This window comes from Lissotriton vulgaris, chromosome 12, assembly GCF_964263255.1.
Source record: "Lissotriton vulgaris chromosome 12, aLisVul1.2, whole genome shotgun sequence".
Taxonomy (NCBI): Eukaryota; Metazoa; Chordata; class Amphibia; order Caudata; family Salamandridae; genus Lissotriton; species Lissotriton vulgaris.
Genome location: NC_141700.1, coordinates 512,514,784 through 512,531,814, shown reverse-complemented (window position 1 = coordinate 512,531,814; position 17,031 = coordinate 512,514,784). Strand labels below are relative to the sequence as shown.

At 47.2% G+C, this 17,031-nt stretch overlaps 1 protein-coding gene across 1 annotated transcript in view; it reads right to left on the bottom strand.

Moving 5' to 3' along the window:
• Nucleotides 1–17,031, bottom strand: part of FCSK (fucose kinase) — a 1,017,185-nt gene that overhangs the window by 447,848 nt on the left and 552,306 nt on the right. The window lies entirely within an intron of this gene.

The following is a 17,031-nucleotide window of genomic DNA, read 5'->3' as shown; positions in this document are numbered from 1 at the left end:
GAAATCTTCCACGCCTTCCGGTGCCTCGACACCGACCAAGAGTCTTCCCTCGGCTCCGAAACAATGTCCTCCGCCTTCCTGTGCCTCGTCACCGAACAAGAATCCGTCGACACCGAAGCCAAAACACCCTTCGGCTCCGACACCGAAAGAAGTGCCGACAATGAAACCGAAGAAACAGGAGATTTTTACCTAAGCCTCTAAGGATTGATTCAAACAATAAATGGTATTTTGATAAACAAAACTTTATTTGTTTACCTCGACAATCGATTTTGTCCTTGGTTTCTTTGATTTTTACCAATTTTTCTTATCTTTTTATACACAGAAAAAGAGCGCCATCAACCTCACATATAGCCATATGTGATATACAATATAACTGTATGAATATTTACAAGAAGTGAGTGAAACACAGAAAATGTGAAAAACACTTAAATCACAAAGGTGCTCATAATTATAACAAAAACATGGACAATAAAGTAACCATCAGAGTTAGAAAAAACACTTCATTTAACAGTATATAGGCTCAAGGGTAAGAACTTTTCGCATGTGACCCCTGACCACTCAGGCTGAACAAATCAAACTGCTTAGAGAGAAAAGCCCATTTCAAGCATCAAACGCTTTAAACTCAAATGTCAATTTGCAGGATAAATGCCAAGATAGAAAAGCCGACGCGTTTCGAATCCTGTTTGTGGATTTGCAGGATTCTCATCAGGGCAGTGTAATTCTAGTCCATGGACACTATTTACAAAACAAGAAAGGAAAGTTTGTTTTAATCGAAAGGGGTCCTCAAGCCAATTGTCTATTAGAGTTATTAACATCAATGAAGGCGGCATACCTTGTATAGATTTTGTCCAAGGTTGTGCTTGCTTCGTGAAAAAACGTCTATGCTGTGGATTACACTGCCCTGATGTGGCCAGGGGTCACATGCGAAAAGTTCTTACCCTTGAGCCTATATACTGTTAAATGAAGTGTTTTTTCTAACTCTGATGGTTACTTTATTGTCCATGTTTTTGTTATAATTATGAGCACCTTTGTGATTTAAGTGTTTTTCACATTTTCTGTGTTTCACTCACTTCTTGTAAATATTCATACAGTTATATTGTATATCACATATGGCTATATGTGAGGTTGATGGCGCTCTTTTTCTGTGTATAAAAAGATAAGAAAAATTGGTAAAAATCAAAGAAACCAAGGACAAAATCGATTGTCGAGGTAAACAAATAAAGTTTTGTTTATCAAAATACCATTTATTGTTTGAATCCATCCTTAGAGGCTTAGGTAAAAATCCCCTGTTTCTTCATTATATTGGCCCAACCTACCCTCTTTCCCGTAGGGCCAAACCACCCTTGTTCTCTGCATTATTGAGCGGGCAGAAGCCCGAGTGGATAGGGATTGACATAAAAAAGTGTCCCTCATATCCTTTCACAAAACGTGACCACTTGCAGGAGTTGTGTCTCCTGCATAGCATGGCAGAAAAAGATACGCTATCCTTCACGGAAAGCCATATTCAAAATCTTATTGAGTCCTCGCCTTTTTCCTCTATTACCCTTAGTACCTCAGCGAAACAACAAAATGAGGCAGATAAATTGACTCGCCTTCAAAAGAAACATATCCGAACCGAACTCCACGGTTATTTTTTGTTAAAACATCTGAAAGCAGGGACTATACCTTGGGGCCTTCAGGTCAAAAACATTCCAGTCATCTTCACAGAAGATGCAGACTACAAGAAAGGGTTTAGCCAAATCAACACCAAATGTAGCAGAGATCTAATGGTCCATACCATAGAGACAGCTCAACGCATTTGTAGCCAGGAAGAGAAGGAGATTGAGGAACTAGTCAAAAACATTCATGACACTCAGACTACCACAGAAGCAAAATTGCTCCTAGAGAAGATTGAAAAGGAAATTGCTCTTTTCAAAGATAACACTCTTAACGTGAAAACAGCCCAGTTTGACAGAGATTCCCAATCTTTTAGACTAGAACAGGTATACCCTTTTCTTAAGGAAGATTTTTACACCTCGGGAGAGTCCCGAGTGGCCCTAACTACATTCCAGGGCAGATCAAGAAATAGGTTCACAACCTTTTCAGACATGACCTCTTCCGACTCTTCCTCCGACTCGAGGCAAAATAACACAAAAAGACGGGGAGCCTCTGCGGCATCGTCGCCTTTTTTAGCCAGAGGAGGGCAATCCAGAGTTCGCTTCAAGCAGCCATGGGAAATGCGAACTCGCAACAAGTTTTACAAGAGCTAGAAACTTCAACTGTAGTTAACCTTTCTAACAAACAGTTCACATATGAAGAAGAAAAACTTTTGAATCTGGGCCTTAAGTTTGTCCCTACCCAAAGAACTGACTTCACGAAACTTAAATTGGAGGCACTAGACTTTTGTCGCAAGGTTAGGCTGAAAGCTTTCTTTGCTGGATCTGAAATGACGTCAACACAGGAAACCACTGGACTTCGGGTCAAATCGAGGTTCACACCCACACAAAATATTCCAAAGCAAATTATTGCTTTTGAACAAGCGGTCTTATCGTCGCTCACCAAATTGGAAAAAGCCAAATGGTTTACCAAAAACAATATCAGCAAAAGCCAGAGTAAAGCAATTCGTGATCTTAAATCTGACACATCAATTATAATCAAACAGGCAGACAAGGGCGGAGCTGTGGTTCTATGGCCCCGCACGATGTATCTGGCTGAAGGCCAAACACACGTAACCAACCGTGAGTGGTACAGACCGTCCAAGGAAGATCCGATTCATGCTATTCAGGACAAAATCGCAAAAATCACTAAAACTGGACTTGATGAAGGCTATCTCGGTCCTAAAGAATTCGAATTCCTGAACAAAAAATCACCAAGAACGCCAGTTCTGTACTTTTTGCCAAAAATACACAAAAATGACACGACACCCCCGGGAAGACCTATAGTATCCGGCTGTGATTCTGTACTCGAGCCTATTTCTAAATATATTGATTTCTTCTTGGAACCCTTTATCGGAAAGGTCAAGTCATATCTAAGAGACACAATGGACTTTATCACCAAAACGGAGGGGTTGGCATTCAATGAACAAACCCAACTTATGGCAACACTAGATGTCGCCTCGCTGTACACCCAAATCCCCCAGGATGAGGCACTTGAGGTAATTGAGTTGTACCTAGATCAGCGAGACAGACCCCACAGGGTACCCACTTCATTTATCGTGTCATTGGCAGAAATCACCCTACGGAACAATTATTTTAAGTTTGAAAATGATTTTTTCATTCAGATCAAAGGGACAGCCATGGGCTGTCCTTATGCGCCGGAGCTGGCCGTGCTATACATGGCCCAATATGAAGAAAAATTCATATTTAATGATAATCCCTTCTCATGCAACATTAACCAATGGCTGAGATACATCGACGACGTCTGGCTCCTGTGGCAGGGGAGCCAGTCGGACCTTGATGGATTCCATGTATGGCTCAATTCACGCCACCAAGACATCAAATTCACGCTCAATTCCAGCAAACAGAAAATGACCTTTCTTGACGTCACGGTAAGCACCAGTGAAGCAAAGCTGACAGCCTCCTTGCACAAAAAGGAAACTGGTCGAAACACAATTCTCCACTATAATAGCTCACATCCACAAAGTTTGAAGGAGAACTTACCGTTTGGCCAGCTGCTGAGGATCAGACGAAACTGTACGAATGTATCTGATTTTGAGTTCCATGCAACATCCTTTTGCAGCGAAATGGCGAAACGTGGGGACCCCAAAAAACTTTTAAAACATTCCAAAAATAGAGCCAGATTCACTCCGAGAGAGAATTTACTTAAGGTCAAAGACAAATGGGAATCAGATAAATTAGTGTGTGTGACTACTTTTAGTCAACACACAAACCACTTTAAACGCATTATTCTAAAAAATTGGCACTTACTAGAAACATTGGAGTATCCCTTAGCCAAACCAATTTTTGCCATGCGTAAGAATACGAGCATAGGGCAACAGCTCATAAAAGCGGACAGCTACATTCCGCAACAAAAAAGTGACTTAAGAACACAGTGGAACCTGAAACCAATATGTGGGCACCACAAATGTGGTAATTGTGTTTCTTGTTCAACTACTCTTGAAGGCAGTGTGTTTACCCATAATGGCACACAATGGAAACACCAAGTATTTACAAACTGCAAAACGAAAAATGTTGTCTATGCTGTGGTCTGTCCGTGTGACAGAATGTACATTGGTAAAACGAGCCAAGCAGTCAATGTCAGAATAACCCAACACCGTTCCCGAATCAAAAAAAGAGTACTGTCCGCGCCAATGGTTGACCATTTTATGGACAAAAATCACAGTGAAAGTGATTTTAAGTGGACGGTACTGGCCAAAATAGATTCAAAACACCAGTCCGATGTCGACAACATGCTGTTACGTAAAGAGGCATACCTCATACTAAAATTTGACAGCGTCAATAGGGGTTTAAATTGTCTCAGTGAAATAAACAGGACTTGAGAGTTAGGAGTTAATTTGGGAACTACATATCCCATAAGGCACTAGAACATGATCAAGGCCAACACGGCTGTGATTGGCTAACCAGAATCATACCCCCAAGGTATTCATTCCAGGCACAGCCACAGACACCTACATTCAGAGTGGGCCGTGCAGCAGTGTGAACGCGAGAAGCCAGAACTCGAACAGCGCTGGTAAGCCTCAGCTCCGATATATCCCGTTTTTGAACACGCACGCACATGATTCAGTGCAGTGACCCTTCCCCTTTCTCCAACAGAAAGAATTTAAGAAACTCAGAGCGGAAATTGTACGCCGCCAAAGATTCAGACAAGTAAGTCCCTCGAGTGCCTGCATAATATTTTGACACTACCAGCAGCGGAGACCCACGATCTCACTGCTTGTTTTAACTTAATCCCCCAGAAATGTAACTCGGATCCTGCAAACTAATTTCCGGACACAGGCAGCCTAGCCACCGGAGTAAGAAGGCACCAGGTAATTCCATTTCACTGCGCCCATATCCAGGCAACTAGTTTCTGCCCCCCTAAATTGCCGGTTAAACCAATCTTCGTTCTGTTGCAGCGTGGTTCCACAGCATAGACGTTTTTTCACGAAGCAAGCGCAACCTTGGACAAAATCTATACAAGGTATGCCGCCTTCATTGATGTTAATAACTCTAATAGACAATTGGCTTGAGGACCCCTTTCGATTAAAACAAACTTTCCTTTCTTGTTTTGTAAATAGTGTCCATGGACTAGAATTACACTGCCCTGATGAGAATCCTGCAAATCCACAAACAGGATTCGAAACGCGTCGGCTTTTCTATCTTGGCATTTATCCTGCAAATTGACATTTGAGTTTAAAGCGTTTGATGCTTGAAATGGGCTTTTCTCTCTAAGCAGTTTGATTTGTTCAGCCTGAGTGGCCAGGGGTCACATGCGAAAAGTTCTTACCCTTGAGCCTATATACTGTTAAATGAAGTGTTTTTTCTAACTCTGATGGTTACTTTATTGTCCATGTTTTTGTTATAATTATGAGCACCTTTGTGATTTAAGTGTTTTTCACATTTTCTGTGTTTCACTCACTTCTTGTAAATATTCATACAGTTATATTGTATATCACATATGGCTATATGTGAGGTTGATGGCGCTCTTTTCTGTGTATAAAAAGATAAGAAAAATTGGTAAAAATCAAAGAAACCAAGGACAAAATCGATTGTCGAGGTAAACAAATAAAGTTTTGTTTATCAAAATACCATTTATTGTTTGAATCAATCCTTAGAGGCTTAGGTAAAAATCCCCTGTTTCTTCATTATATTGGCCCAACCTACCCTCTTTCCCATAGGGCCAAACCACCCTTGTTCTCGACAATGAAACCGAAACATGTTTCGGCCCCAAAACCGAAACCAAAAGACACACCGGCTCCGAAGCTGCACACGGTGCCGAAAACCACATTGCCTGATTCTGAGGCCACCGAGCCCCCGAACATGCCTTCCAAGCCAAAATCGACGCCTTCGGCGCCGAAACCTAAGCCACAGGACCCTCTAATACCTCCTAAGGCTAAAGGCACTCGACAACCTACGCCGGCACCGAAAAAATCAGCGCCGAAGAAGGTTGCGCCTCAAGAGGACCTTTTTCGACCAGATCCTCAACAGAGAAAGATCTTCATCGACCCAAAAATCGGTCATGTTGGTGCCACACCACTCAAAAAGAGACCTGCAGCTACACCACCTACACCTGTAGTTCCTGCAAAAAGAAGGACTGTGCAACCTCTCCTCTGCACTTTTCCTTTCCTATCTCTCCTCCTTCTCCCGCTCCTCCCTATGTTTTACATCAAAACTCTCCTATACAATCTTCATTATCATCACATTCACCACAGAATGATTATGAATATGATTTAGGTGGAGGGGACGGGGAAGGAGACACTACATACCCTGGAGGTGAGGGCACATGGACTTTTCCATACACAAAACCTGCGTCTGGGCGGGGTTTTCCAAACCCTGCAAATGACCCTGATGTCCCTGAGGCACCCTCATACCAATCTAAATCTTCTCCTCCTGAGGATACTATTGGGTTTGGCCAGCTGATCAACAGAGCTGCTACATACCATGGTGTCCCCATGCATTCTGAGGCCATTGAGGAAGATTTTCTCTTAGATACTTTTGAGCAGTCTCAGAGATCCGCTCAAATTCTTCCCATGATCAAAGGGGTGGTTAAGCATGCTACTGAGGTCTTTAAAGATCCTGTGCATACCAGAATTTTAAACCCCAGAATTGAAAAGAAATATAGACCTGCACCCTCAGACCCAGTCTATATTAAAGGACGCCTACCACTAGACTCATTAGTGGTGTCCAACGCACGTAAAAAGGGCCAATTCTCAGACTTCTGGTGAAGCACCCCCGCCTGACAAAGAATCCAAGATTATTGATGCGTCAGGCAAGAGAATAGCTGCGCAGGCTTCCTATGGCGCATAGCTAATACGCAAGCCCTCCTCTCTCGTTATGATAGGGCTCACTACGACCAATTGGAGAAATTGCTTGAACACCTCCCAGATCAGTACAAAGATCAAGCTACTGACCTCATACAGGAAGGCAAGTTAATATCCAACGCTTTCATCAAATGCGCCCTAGATGCCGCAGACACAGCATCTAGGGCTATTAATACCAGTGTTGCTATTAGGAGACATGCGTGGCTACGCATTTCGGGGTTCAAACAGGAAGTACAAACCACCATTTTGAACCAGCCTTTTAACCAAAACCAGCTATTTGGTCCGGAGGTAGACACTACCCTCGAAAAAATGAAAAAAGACACATACACTGCCAAGTCTATGGGGGCCTTACAGTCTACCCCAGCTTGAGGCTCCTTTCATCGCTCCTTTTACAGAGGCGGCTCCAAACAAACTGGAACAGACACTAACACGTCTTTCAAGACACAAACCTCCTCTACCAAGTGTCACTATAGAGGAGGATACAGAGGCAATAATACCAAGGGCAGAAGTAGAGGTAATAACAACACTTGAACCTCTTCCGCCCCTAAGCAATGACTTCCCTACGCTCCCCCCGCAGCATTCCACTCCTTTAGGGGGCAGACTAACACAGTTCCTGCCTGTCTGGAACTCCATTACAACAGACAAGTGGGTAAGACAGATTATCCAACATGGCTACTGCCTAGAACTTACAGCAACCCCTCCACACATACCTCCCAGCCAGCGTCCAATGTCTACCGATCATCTAGCTCTGCTCCAGCAGGAGGTTCTATCCCTTCTACAGAAGGGTGCAATTCAGATAGTTCCTTGACAGGAACAAGGGACGGGGGTTTACTCGCTGTACTTTCTAATTCCCAAAAAAGACGGGACTTTGAGACCGATTCTAGACCTCAGGCCCCTCAACCATTACATACAATCAGATCATTTTCATATGATCACTCTGCAACAAGTGCTTCCACTGCTGCAACTGGGAGACTTCCTTGCTACCTTAGATCTGAAAGACGCCTACTTTCACATCCATATACATCCTGCTCACAGGAAATACCTACGGTTTATACTGGAAGAACAACACTATCAGTTCACGGTCCTTCCATTTGGAGTGACAACGGCACCAAGAGTATTCACAAAGTGCCTAGCAGTCGTAGCAGCACATCTGCGAAGACAACAGATCCATGTCTTCCCTTATCTAGACGATTGGCTCATAAAAGCCAAATCGGCCAGTCAGTGCGTTGCACACACATATCAGATGATCAAAATGTTGCACAACCTAGGGTTTACAATAAACTACACCAAGTTGTACCTAGAGCCTTCGCACGTACACTAGTATCTAGGGGCTACAATAGACACGTCTACAGCTCTAGCTTATCCCAGTCCAGCAAGGATACAGAGCATTCAAAACTCAGTTGCTATTTTTCAACACCAACAATCTCTCCCAGCCAGAGTGTTCATGAAACTCATAGGCATTATGGCATCTTGCATCTTCATAGTTCCACACGCAAGGTTGCAAATGCGTCCGTTACAAGAGTGTCTAGCACGACAGTGGAACCAAGCTCACGGTCAATTAACAGACCTGGTGTTGGTGGACAGCCGCACACATCGCTCTCTGCAGTGGTGGAACACCAAAAACCTGACAAAGGGGCGGCCGTTCCTAGAGCCAAGAGCCTAGAGCACAAGACATTTGGAGATGGGCCATTCCTCAAAACATACATCTGTTAGCAGAACACCTTCCAGGAGTTCACAATCAGATGGCAGATCTGTTGAGTCGAGAGTCACAACAGATTCACGAATGGGAATTGCATCCACAAGTTCTTCAGCCATTCTTCCAACATTGGGGTCATCCACACATAGACCTGTTTGCCACCCACGAAAATACAAAATGCCCAGCCTTCGCCGCCAGGTTCCCACACCCACTGTCCGAAGGCAATGCAATATGGATAAACTGGTCAGGCAGATTTGCGTACACTTTTCCGCCTCTCCCACTAATTCCATTAGTGGTGCTCAAGCTCAGACAACAGTCTCTCAAACTAATCCTTGTAGCTCCCACGTGGGCACGCCAACCGTGGTTCACCACGCTGTTGGAACTCTCTCTAGTTCCACAAAAAAAGCTGCGGCTCACTCCATCTCTGTTAACACAGAACCATGGCGAAATCAGGCACCCAGACCCGCACCAACTGAGTTTAGCGATCTGGCTCCTGAAGTCCTAGAGTTTGGTTACTTAAACCTACCACCAGACTGTATGGCCATTATTAAAGAAGCCAGGAAACCCACTACCAGAGCATGTCACGCTGCTAAATGGAAGAGGTTCGCAATTTATTGCACAAATAATCAAATTGACCCCCTGGATGCTTCCATCCAGAATATCATTTGTTACCTTCTACATCTACAAAGATCTAATTTGGCATATCCTTCCATACGCCTGCACCTTGCAGCAATTGCAGCTTATTTACAGAACAGACAACATCTGTCTCTCTTCAGAGTTCCCGCGATTAAAGCATTCATGGAAGGCTTAAAAAGGATAATCCCACCCAGGTTGCCTCCTTCTCCTGTGTGGAACCTAAATCTTGTCCTTACCAGACTTATGGGACCCCCTTTCGAGCCCCTACATAGATGCGAGCTGCAATTCCTAACATGGAAAACTGCTTTCCTTGTTGCTATCACCTCTCTCAGAAGAGTAAGTGAAATACAAGCTTTCACTATACAAGAACCATTTTTTCAAATACATCCCAACAAAGTGGTTCTTAGGCCTAATCCAACATTTCTCCCAAAAGTCGTCACTCCTTTTCACCTCAATCAGTCTGTCCAGCTACCTGTGTTTTTCCAAAACCCAGACTCAGTAGCAGAAAGGGCTTTACACACCCTAGATGTTAAAAGAGCTCTACTCTACTATACCGACAGGACTAAATCATTTCGAAAAACTAAACAACTGTTTGTCGCTTTCTCCCCTCCGCACAAAGGCAACCCCATCTCCAAAGGCGGGGTTGCACGGTGGATTATAGAGTGTATAAAAATATGCTATATAAAAGCAAAACGTACACTAACAGTTCCTCCTAGAGCACACTCCACTCGCAAAATAGGAGCCTCTATGGCTTTCTTAGGGAATATACCACTTGAGGACATATGCAAGGCAGCAACATGGTCTACACCACACACCTTCACTAAACACTATTGTGTTGATGTGCAAGCCAAGCAGCAAGCTGCAGTAGGCCAAGCAGTCCTTAGAACTCTCTTTCAAACTACTGCAACAGATACAGGTGACCACCGCTAGAGGGGATACTGCTGCACAATCGATGCACAGTGTACTATCTGCAGTTCATATGCCTCGAACAGAAAATGCTACTTACCAGTATGCATCTGTTCTTGGCATGTAGAGCTGCAGAGTAGTACACTCCCTCCCGCCTCCCCGGGACTTGTATCCGGTCCAGTTCTCATCTTACTTAGATGCACACGCATGGACATCCTTCTTTTCTTTACTTCTACTGACTCCATCATTTCCCATCATGGCGAAAAACTATCTGAGGATGGAGCCGATGCCCATGCGCAGTATTGTCCAAGGGAGGAGTCACCTATCGGGACTAGCAAAGACTTCTTCCAAGAAGACAACAACCTGCAATCATTCGAGCCCAACACCAGGTGGCGATCTAATGCACAGTGTAATACTCTGCAGCTCTACATGCCAAGAACAGATGCATACTGGTAAGTAGCATTTTCCTCCTTCCTGCTTGTCATCGTCGGGAGAGGGGAGTGGAGAAAGGCAACATTGGTGAGTTTAAGGCGAGCTGTGCCCGACCGAGTTTCACAGTTGCTTGGTGCCCCTGCACCGTTTGGCATCAGTAAACACAGAGACGCTTAGTTAATGAGAGAGGATGTGGTGTAACGGCCAGAGCAGTCGACTTTGAAATGGGGAATCGGCACAATATTCTATGATTCTGGGCAAATCACTTAATCTCCCTGTGCCTAAAGAACAAATAAATCAATGAGTTCTTGTGTAATGTAAACTGGTGCTGATGTAAAGCACCAGTATACATTACACAATGACAATGAGTCCAGTTTGTGCTATATAAACTCCAAAAATGATAAAACTTAAAAAAGATAAAGAAACACAAACAACATAAAGAAGCCCTAATTACTGAAAGAACCACGAATAAGTGGGGGGTGAAGTGGGGTATAAAGAAAGACGAACAAACAGTACCTCAATCAGAGCGGCATTAGCAGAGGGACACTAATTAAAAAGAATAGATCTCGGTTTGGGCCATGCGCTCCAGATAAAACAGGAAGTGTATAGAAAAGGGCATGCTTTGTCTGCAGAGTTCATATCAGAGGAGCTGTGTTGTGAGGAAGATGTCCCACGGATATCTGCTCGTTGGACTATGCCTGGGATGCCTGTCAAAGTTGCTGTAAGGGCAGGGGCAGCTCCTCCGTTATGGCAGAGGAGCATCACATCACTGCTGAAACCAGTAGACGTGTTAAAACAAAATGATAATAAAACAATTAATAAAACTTATTTATTATCATTTTATTTTACACCAGAGTCACAGTGGATTCTTAAGGGCTGGGCAATGCTCTGACGAATAACAGCTGGGTGAGTGGAGGGCACAGGGCACTGCAAGTGTGCAAATCAGTCGGGCCGGCCGTCTTAGGACAGCCAAACCGACATGCGCACATGGATATCTCCAGACGGCTGCTTGGAGATATCAGCAGGGCTCAGGTGCACAGGCTCCCAATCCCTGCTGGAATGTAAAACCAGCCCGCTCTGCCCAATCATGGCACTTCTTTCATGCTGAGTAATACCATCATGAGAGCAGCGTCTGGATTGGCACAGGGGAGTCTGGGAGCCTTTGTGTGCATTTTTGGGAGATAAAGAGGCAGCAGGCAAGTTTTATTTTTATTTTTTTGCTCCCGCACTGCCTCGCCACTTTCCCCTGCTAGTGGCCGCCACTGTGCAAGGGATCGATCACACTTCATGTAGGTTTGAAAACGCAGCCATATTGTTTCAAATGTGTTCATTCGCTCATGCACGAAGGCCATTAGCTTCTTCAAAGAGTAAGTTGTCTAAGTCTTGCCCCAGCAAACATGTATGGGTGGGGTGGATGGCTGTTTCCACAACTGGGCGACGGCCAGGCATGCTACAGTTAAGAGGTGCGCAATGAGCTTACCCAATGGTTGTTGAAGGATATACACTACTCACACCAGGGTCTCCTAACAGGACCACCAGTTGGTCCATAGGTAGTTTTTTTTACCCATCATTAATCTGATATGTGATAAAAATTTCCAACCAGTAATTTTGTTCCAAGCTGCGAGATATATGGAAAATGTTCCTCCTCTCCCCACACCCCTCCAGCAGACAGCCGGACTACCAAACATAGCGTGTAGGTATGTTAGAAAACAATAAAATCTTGTGATCAATTTGTATGCATACTCCCAGTGGAAAGTGCAAATGGACGATTTAGTCACTCTTCTCCAAATCTGTTCCTTTGTGCCATTTGGGATTTCTTGTTCTAGATCCCCCGACCAAGCCATCATTTAGCTGGGTTTAGGGTTAGAGCCTGGGTATGATATGGCCTCCTGTAGCAGAGGTATGCCGTTGCGTGTTGTTTTATTTGCAAATATCATCTTTAGGGCAGTTTTGTCTCTACCAATCTGGTCTTCCCACCTCGTGCCCTCCCAGTGGAGGAGATGCGTAATATTGAAGTCGTCTTCCTAGCCAAAGGGCCATTCGGCCTGTAGCTCTTCATGAGAGTAAAGTTCCCCATCCGAATACAAGTCACCCAGGGTGGAAAGATGACCTGCGTTCCAGCGAGTAAAGCCTGGCTCTGTCAATCCAGGTGGGAAATCTATGTTGTTGAGTATAGGTGTGATCGGAGATGGGAATGACGTAGAGCCTGCGTCCTACACGTGATTTCTTGCCAGTATTCTAACAATGTTAAGGTAGAGTTTAATATGTGTCTTTTTGCAATTTGGGTTTTCTGGGGGGAGACATAAGAGTGCGTGGAGTGGGACTGGGCAGAAATGTTGTTCAGTGGGCATCCAGCTTTAATTGCCTGTTTGAGCATTCCTGTCAAGAGCTGGATAAAGCTGTGACCCCATGATGTAAGAAATGATGTTCGGGAACCCCAAACCTCCCTCTGTAGAGAACTTATAGAGTGTGGCTCCCGGTATTCTAGGGGCCCGCTCTTTCCGCACAAAAAATAGGATTTTTTTTGTATATGATCCAGAGATGATGCAGGAAATTTAAGCGATAGGGTTTGAGCCAAGTACAGGAGCTTTGGCAAGAATTTAATTTTAACTAAGGTCATCCTGCCGAGCCAGGAGATTTCTAACGTGCCCAGCAGCTGAGGTCCTTAAAAAGAGTATTTAAACAAGCATTGGAAATGCAATAGGTCTCGCATTAGAAAAGTTGGAGTTATTGGTATTGTAAATGACATATGTTATTTATTTGTTGGTTTTTAAAATTGCTAAATTGATGGCTTTGTCATTTACAATGCTAATAGTTATAACTTTTGCGAATGTGACACCTATAGCATTTGGAATGCAACATATTTTGTATTTACGTGACTTAGATGGCAGCTCTTGTCGTTAGGCCACATCTCTAGAGAGCAGGAGAGTGCAGCAGGGGAGAGAAGCACAGCAATGCAATAGGTCTTGCATTAGGAAAGTTTGAGCTATTGGTATTGTAAAGGACATTTTTTATTTATGTGCTTGTTTTGAAAATAGCGAATTAATAGCTTTGTTATTTACAATGCCAATAGTTTTATCTTTTGCAAATGTGACACCAATTGTAACACAATATGTGTTGTGAGGGTGAGTGAGGGTGAGGGTGAGGGGTTGAGGGTGAGGTGTTGAGGGTGAGTGAGGGTGAGGTGTTGAGGGTGAGTGAGGGTGAGGTGTTGAGGGTGAGTGAGGCTGGGTGAGGGGTTGAGGGGGAGGGGTCGAGGGGGAGGGGTTGAGGGTGAGGGGTTGAGGGTGAGGGAGGGTGAGGGGTTGAGGGTGAGGGAGGGTGAGGGGTTGAGGGTGAGTGAGGGTGAGGTGTTGAGGGTGAGTGAGGGTGAGGGTGGGTGAGGGGTTGAGAGTGAGTGAGGGTGAGTGAGGGTGAGGTGTTGAGGGTGAGTGAGGGTGAGGGTGAGGGTGAGGCTGAGGGGTTGAGGGTGAGTGAGGGTGAGTGAGAGTGAGGGTGAGTGAGGGGTTGAGGGTGAGGGAGGGTGAGGGGTTGAGGGTGAGTGAGGGTGAGGTGTTGAGGGTGAGTGAGGGTGAGGGTGGGTGAGGGGTTGAGAGTGAGTGAGGGTGAGTGAGGGTGAGGTGTTGAGGGTGAGAGAGGGTGAGGGTGAGTGAGGGTGAGGGGTTGAGGGTGAGTGAGGGTGAGGTGTTGAGGGTGAGAGAGGGTGAGTGAGGGTGAGTGAGGGTGAGTGAGGGTGAGTGAGGGTGAGTGATGGTGAGGGTGAGGGGTTGAGGGTGAGTGAGGGTGAGGGGTTGTGAGTGAGGGTGAGGGATTGAGGGTGAGGGGTTGAGGGTGAGTGAGGGTGAGGGTGAGTGAGGGTGAGGTGTTGAGGGTGAGTGAGGGTGAGGGGTTGAGGGTGAGGGTGAGTGAGGATGAGGGTGAGTTAGGATGAGGGGTTGAGGGTGGGTGAGGGTGAGTGAGGGAGGGTGAGTGAGGGTGGGTGAGGGTGAGGGAGGGTGAGGGTGAGGGAGGGTGAGTGAGGGTGAGTGAGGGTGAGGGTGAGTGAGGGTGAGTGAGGGTGAGGGTGAATGTGAGTGAGGGTGAGTGAGGGTGAGGGTGAGAGAGGGTGAGTGAGGGTGAGGGTGAATGTGAGTGAGGGTGAGTGAGGGTGAGGATGAGGGGTTGAGGGTGAGTGAGGGTGAAGGGTTGAGGGTGAGTGAGGGTGAGGGGTTGAGGGTGAGTGAGGGTGAGTGAGAGTGAGTGAGGATGAGGGGTTGAGGGTGGGTGAGGGTGAGTGAGGTTGAGGGTGAGTGAGGTTGAGGGTGAGTGAGGGTGAGGGTGAGTGAGGGTGAGGGTGAGTGAGGGTGAGGGTGAGTGAGGGTGAGTGAGGGTGAGTGAGAGTGAGGGTGAGTGAGGGTGAGGATGAGGGGTTGAGGGTGAGTGAGGGTGAGTGAGGGTGAGGATGAGGGGTTGAGGGTGAGGGGTTGAGGGTGAGTGAGGGTGAGGGGTTGAGGGTGAGTGAGGGTGAGGGTGAGTTAGGGTGAGGGGTTGAGGGTGGGTGAGGGTGAGTGAGGGTGAGGGAGGTGTTGAGGGTGAGTGAGGGTGAGTTAGAGTGAGGGTGAGTTAGGGGTTGAGGGTGAGGTGTTGAGGGTGAGTGAGGGTGAGGCATTGAGGGTGAGTGAGGGTGAGGTGTTGAGGGTGAGTGAGGGTGAGGGTGAGTGAGGGTGAGTTGAGGGTGAGTGAGGGCGAGTGAGGGCGAGTGAGGGCGAGTGAGGGCGAGTGAGGGTGAGTGAGGGCGAGTGAGGGTGAGTGAGGGTGAGTGAGGGTGAGTGATGGTGTGGGTGAGGGGTTGAGGGTGAGTGAGGGTGAGGGGGTTGAGGGTGAGTGAGGGTGAGGGGTTGAGGGTGAGTGAGGGTGAGGGTGACTGAGGGTGAGGGATTGAGGGTGAGGGGTTGAGGGTGAGTGAGGGTGAGGGTGAGTGAGGGTGAGGGGGTGAGGGTGAGGGGGTTGAGGGTGAGTGAGGGTGAGGGTGAGTGAGGATGAGGGGTTGAGGCTGGGTGAGGGTGAGTGAGGTTGAGGGTGAGTGAGGGTGAGTGAGGGTGAGTGAGGGTGAGTGAGTGTGAGTGAGGGTGAGTGAGGGTGAGTGAGGGTGAGTGAGGGCGTGTGAGGGCGAGTGAGGGTGAGTGATGGTGTGGGTGAGGGGTTGAGGGTGAGTGAGGGTGAGGGGTTGAGGGTGAGTGAGGGTGAGTGAGGGTGAGGTATTGAGGGTGAGGGGTTGGGTGAGGGTGAGGGTGAGTGAGGGTGAGGTATTGAGGGTGAGGGGTTGAGGTTGAGTGAGGGTGAGTGAGGGTGAGGGTGAGGGGTTGAGGGTGAGTGAGGTTGAGGGTGAGTGAGGGTGAGTGAGGGTGAGGGTGAGTGAGGGTGAGGGTGAGTGAGGTTGGGTGAGGGTGAGTGAGGGTGAGGGGTTGAGGGTGAGTGAGGGTGAGGGGTTGAGGGTGAGTGAGGGTGAGGGGTTGAGGGTGAGTGAGGGTGAGGGTGAGTTAGGGTGAGGGGTTGAGGGTGGGTGAGGGTGAGTGAGGGTGAGGGGTTGAGGGTGAGTGAGGATGAGTGAGAGTGAGGGTGAGTGAGGGGTTGAGGGTGAGTGAGGGGTTGAGGGTGAGTGAGGGTGAGGGGTTGAGGGTGAGTGAGGGTGAGGGTGAGTGAGGGTGAGTGAGGGTGAGTGGTTGAGGGTGAGTGAGGGTGAGTGAGGGTGAGGGTGAGTGAGGGTGAGTGAGGGTGAGGGTGAGTGCGGGTGAGTGAGGGTGAGGGTGAGTGAGGGTGAGGTGTTGAGGGTGAGTGAGGGGTTGAGGGTGAGTGAGGGTGAGGTGTTGAGGGTGAGGGGTTGAGGGTGAGGGGTTGAGGGTGAGTGAGGGTGAGTGAGGGTGAGGGGTTGAGGGTGAGTGAGGGGGTTGAGGGTGAGTGAGGGTGAGGGGTTGAGGGTGAGTGAGGGTGAGGGTGAGGGTGACTGAGGGTGAGGGATTGAGGGTGAGGGATTGAGGGTGAGGGGTTGAGGGTGAGTGAGGGTGAGGGTGAGTGAGGGTGAGGTGTTGAGGGTGAGTGAGGGTGAGGGTGAGTGAGGGTGAGTGAGGGTGAGTGAGGGCGAGTGAGGGCGAGTGAGGGCGAGTGAGGGCGAGTGAGGGTGAGTGAGGGTGAGTGAGGGTGAGTGAGGGTGAGGGTGAGGTGTTGAGGGTGAGTGAGGGTGGGTGAGGGTGAGTGAGGGTGAGGGGTTGAGGGTGAGTGAGGGTGAGGGGTTGAGGGTGAGTGAGGGTGAGGGGTTGAGGGTGAGGGGCTGAGGGTGAGTGAGGGTGAGGGGTTGAGGGTGAGTGAGGGTGAGGGGTTGAGGGTGAGTGAGGGTGAGAGGTTGAGGGTGAGTGAGGGGTTGAGG